At 42.6% G+C, this 5,487-nt stretch overlaps 1 pseudogene; it reads left to right on the top strand.

The window, feature by feature from the left end:
- Positions 1-2,899: 2,899 nt before the first annotated feature.
- Positions 2,900-4,707, top strand: LOC147666344 (18S ribosomal RNA; annotated as a pseudogene).
- The last annotated feature ends 780 nt before the right edge of the window (positions 4,708-5,487 follow it).

The raw sequence follows: 5,487 nt of genomic DNA, 5'->3' as shown, positions 1-5,487 counted from the left end.
TACAGTGAAACTGCGAATGGCTGATTAAATCAGTTATGGTTCCTTTGATCGCTCCATCTGTTACTTGGATAACTGTTGTAGTTCTAGAGCTAATATGGATCACTGACATAATATAGAATGACAAAATATAGACTTACCAAAATATAGTCACCAAAATATAGAATGCCAAAATATCGAATTCCTATCTACAAACAGGTAAGTACAAAAATATCGAATCCAAAATATAGTCTGTAAAAAATATAGTCAGTCAAAATATCGAATTTTTTTAAATGTCTTTAAAGTAATTTAAAATTAATGAAATAATAAATATAATTAACTAAAACATACTTAAAAATACTCAAATAACCTTAAAATAAGATATAATTAATTTAAGTTATTAATAAAAAATTTACAATATTTTACCGTAGGATAGCAGGAGGGTAACATTTAATATTACCACTCCAGTGAGTGCAACAGTAGGGAAAGTGTTGGATAGCGTAGGGGAAAAAAATACTATTCCCACTCCAGTGAGTGCAACAGTAGGGAAAGCGTTGGATAGCGTAGGGGTAAAAAATACTATTCCCACTCCAGAGAGTGCAACAGTAGGGAAAGCGTTGGATAGCATGGGGAAAAAAATTACTATTCCCACTCAAGAGAGTGCAACAGTAGGGAAAGCGTTGGATAGCGTGGGGTAAAAAATACTATTGCCACTCCAGTGAGTGCAACAGTAGGGAAAGCGTTGGATAGCGTAAGGGTAAAAATTACTATTCCCACTCCAGAGAGTGCAACAGTAGGGAACGCGTTGGATAGTGGGAGGGTAAAAAATACTATTCCCACTCCAGTGAGTGCAACAGTAGGGAAAGCGTTGGATAGCGTAGGGGTAAAAAATACTATTCCCACTCCAGAAAGTGCAACAGTCGGGAATGCGTTGGATAGCGTAGGGGTAAAAATTAATATTCCCACTACAGAGAGTGCAACAGTAGGGAAAGCGTTGGATAGCGTAGGGGTAAAAAATACTGTTCCCACTCCAGTGATTGCACCAGTAGGGAAAGCGTTGGATAGCATAAGGGTAAAAGTTACTATTCCCACTCCAGAGAGTGCACCAGTAGGGAAAGCGTTGGATAGCGGGAAGGTAAAAATTACTATTCCAACTCCAGAGCGTGCAACAGTCGGGAATGCGTTGGATAGCGTAGGGGTAAAAATTTATATTCCCACTACAGAGAGTGCAACAGTAGGGAAAGCGTTGGATAGCGTAGGGGTAAAAAATACTGTTCCCACTCCAGTGAGTGCACCAGTAGGGAAAGCGTTGGATAGCATAAGGGTAAAAATTACTATTCCCACTCCAGAGAGTGCATCAGTAGGGAAAGCGTTGGATAGCGGGAAGGTAAAAATTACTATTCCAACTCCAGAGCGTGCAACAGTAGGGAAAGCGTTGGATAGCGTAGGGGTAAAAATTACTATTCCCACTCCAGAGAGTGCAACAGTAGGGAAAGCTTTGGATATTCGAAGGGTAAAAATTACTATTTCCACTCCAGAGAGTACAACAGTAGGGAAAGCAATGGATAGCGTAGGGGTAAAAATTACTATTCCCACTCCAGAGAGTGCAACAGTAGGTAAAGCCTTGGATAGGGTAGGGGTAAAAAATACTATTCCCACTCCAGGGAGTGCAGCAGTAGGGAAAGCGTTGGATAGCGGGAGTGTGAAAATTACTATTTCCACTCCAGATAGTGCAACAGTAGGGAAAGCTTTGGATAGCGTAGGGCTAAAAATGACTATTCCCACTCCAGAGAGTGCAACAGTAGGGAAAGTGTTGGATAGCGTAGGGGTTAAAAATACTATTCCCACTCCAGAGAGTGCAACAGTAGGGAAAGCGTTGGATAGCGGGAGGGTGAAAATTACTATTCCCACTCCAGTGAGTTTAACAGTAGGGAAAGTAATGATTTAATATATTATTAAAAATAAATTAAATATCAACCCCAATAAAACATTAATTGAAATTAATAACAAATTTTATATTATGTAATAATTAATTAGAAATACAACTACATATTAGTTATTAAAAATTAATAACCTATTCATAATTATTTAACAACTAATTAATTTTCAATAACAAAAACTAATTAATAATACAAATTAATACCAATTAAAAATTGACAGTAAATTAATTATCAATACACAAAAAGTATTTTTAACATGTAATTAATTACAATTACATTACTTCCCACCCTATTCCCCTATAAACCCACATCCCACTACAGAAAATACATTAATACAATTATCATAATTATCAAATATTTATTTAATACAAAATAATTACCAATTAATAAAAATTAATTACCAATTCAAAATTAATTAACAATAAATTTAAAATCAATACCAATGAATGAAAAAAAATATTTACTTAATTACAAATAAATTACTTCCCACCCTATTCCCCTATAAACCCACAACCCGCTACAGAAAATACATTTAGAAAATTAACATAATTAACAATTAATCAATTAATACAAATTAATTGACAATTAATAAAAATTAATTACCAATTATAAAATAACAATAAATTCAAAATGAATACCAATAAATAAATAAAAATATTTAATTAATTACAATTAAATTACTTCCCACCCTATTCCCCTATAAACCCACAACCCGCTACAGAACTAAAAAGCAAAATTTAATTAAAAATGAATAATAATTGCTAAAATGTAATATTTAATATAATAAAATTAAATTACTTCCCACCCTATTCCCCTATAAACCCACAACCCGCTACAGAATTAACTGACGCAAAAATTAAATAATAGAAAATTCATTACTTAAAATACATTAAACATACATTACAAAAATTAATATACACTTTTCACACATATACTAACATACAAAACACTTAAAAAAAATTGATATTATTAAAAAATCGATATATTTAATGCCTATATTGTATACTTCGATATTTTGACTTCTATATTTTGAAAATCGATATTACTTACCTTAAATTCGATATTTTTAACCACTATATTGTGTCCATTCGATATTTTGTCAATTCGATATTTTTACTTCGATATTATGTCCATTCTATATTTTGGAATCGATATTATGACTGTTTACCAGCTAATATATGCCGACGAGCGCTGACCTCCCGGGATGCGTGCATTTATCAAACCAAGACCAATCCGGGCTCGCCCGGCCGCTTTGGTGATTAGGGCCGATCGCACGTCTCCGTGACGGCGACAATACATTCGCATGTCTGCCCTATCAACTTTCGATGGTACTTTCTGTGCCTACCATGGTGACCACGGGTAACAGGGAATCAGGGTTCGATTCTGGAGAGGGAGCCTGAGAAACAGCTACCACATCCAAGGAAGGCAGCAGGTGCGCAAATTACCCACTCCCAACTCTGGGAGGTAGTGGCGAAAAATAGCAATACAGGACTCTTTAAAGACCCTGTAATTGGAATGAGTACGCGTTAAATCCTTTATCGAGGATCTATTGGAGGGCAAGTCTGGTGCCAGCTCCTATAGCGTATATTAAAGTTGCTGCAGTTACAAAGCTCGTAGTTGGATCTTGGGATCGAGCTGGCGGTCCGCCACGAGGCGAGCTACCGCCTGTCCCAGCCCCTGCCTCTCGGCGCCCCCTTGATGCTCTTGACTGAGTGTCCTGGGGGTCCGAAGAGTTTAATTTGAAATAATTTGAGTGTTCAAAGCAGGCCAGTCGCCTGAATACTTCAGCTAGGAATAATGGAATAGGACTCCGGTTCTATTTTGTTGGTTTACGGAACTGGGGCCATGATTGAGAGGGACGGCTGGGGGCATTCATATTGTGCCGCTAGAGGTGAAATTCTTGGACCGGCGCAAGACGAACCAAAGCGAAAGCATTTGCCAAGAATGTTTTCATTAATCAAGAACGAAAGTCGGAGGTTCCAAGACGATCAGATACCGTCGTAGTTCCGACCATAAACGATGCCGACTAGAGATCCGGCGGCGTTATTCCCATGACCCGCCGAGCAGCTTCCGGGAAACCAAAGTATTTGGGTTCAGGGGGGGAGTATGGTTGCAAAGCTGAAACTTAAAGGATTTGATGGAAGGGCACCACCAGGAGTGTAGCCTGCGGCTTAATTTGATTCAACACGGGAAACCTCACCCGGCCCGGACACGGAAAGGATTGACAGATTGATAGCTCTTTCTCAATTCTGTGGGTGGTGGTGCATGGCCATTCTTAGTTGGTGGAGCGATTTGTCTGGTTAATTCCGATAACGAACGAGACTCCTCCATGCTAACTAGTTACGCCACCCCCAGCGGTTGGCGTCCAACTTCTTAGAGGGACAAGTGGCGTTCATCCACATGAGACCGAGCAATAACAGGTCTGTGATGCCCTTAGATGTCTGGGGCTGCACGCGCGCTACACTGAACGGATCAGCATGTGACTACCCTTCGCCGACTGGTGCGGGTAACCCGCTGAACCCCGTTCGTGATAGGGATTGGAGATTGCAATTATTTCCCATGAACAAGGAATTCCCAGTAAGTGCGGGTCATAAGCTCACCTTGATTAAGTCCCTGCCCTTTGTACACACCGCACGTAGCTACTACCGATTGGATGGTTTAGTGAGGTCCTCGGATCGACCCCGCCGGGGTCGGCAACGGCCCTGGCGGAGCGTCGAGAAGATGATCAAACTTGACTATCTAGAGGAAGTAAAAGTCATAACAAGGTTTCCGTAGGTGAACCTGCGGAAGGATCATTTACGGCGGAGCGGCCCGAGCGACCAATGGCACCAGCCTGAAGCCCTCGGCCGCCTCCTGAAGGCACACACCGTAGGCAGAGGGCCCGGCCCTGCCCTGTCGCTCCCCGGACGGCGGAGCGGTCCGCGGGCACACGGGGCGCTTGGGTGACGACCGGGACTTTTGAGGGCCTCTTCCCCCCCCGGGGACGTCCCGACCGACGTGTGAGGGACCGCGGGTGGTAGGGGGCGGGCCCTGTCCCCTGTCCCTCTCCGAGACGGAATCCATGTGCACACGGCACGACGTCCCCTCAGCTGGGGGAAAACAAAATGGCAGTGCATCCCCGGGCTGGTACCACCCCCTCCCTCGAAAAGGCCCTAGCGCTGGCTGGGCCCTCCCACGCCCGAGTCCCGGCCCGGCCGGGTTTTGGGCGACCGGGAAGTGGCCCTTCTCGCGTGGCAGGGTGGCCTGGAAGAGAAGGGGCCAAGGGTCTGCATGGGGACCTTGGCTCCTCTCAGAGGGAGGCTTGGTACAGTTAAATGAGGTCCAAGCACCTTTAACATTGCGGAAGGTATTGCTTCCCCCAGCACTGCCTGCATTGTTAATGGCCCAGGATGCGTTCACCCTTATTCACATGTGCATCCTGATGGCAGTTGGGGGACCGCTGCATGTCTGGCGGGCGCTACCAATCACCTTTATAGTGGCTGGTGGACAAAAGCCTCCTTTCCTCATAATCTGCCCCTTAATAAGTATGTGTAGATTTTTTTATTTTGTTTTATGTGTAAAATATCAGCCT

This window comes from Lissotriton vulgaris, unplaced genomic scaffold (genome assembly GCF_964263255.1).
Source record: "Lissotriton vulgaris unplaced genomic scaffold, aLisVul1.2 SCAFFOLD_5120, whole genome shotgun sequence".
Lineage (NCBI taxonomy): Eukaryota > Metazoa > Chordata > Amphibia > Caudata > Salamandridae > Lissotriton > Lissotriton vulgaris.
This window is presented reverse-complemented; position numbering and strand designations above follow the sequence as displayed.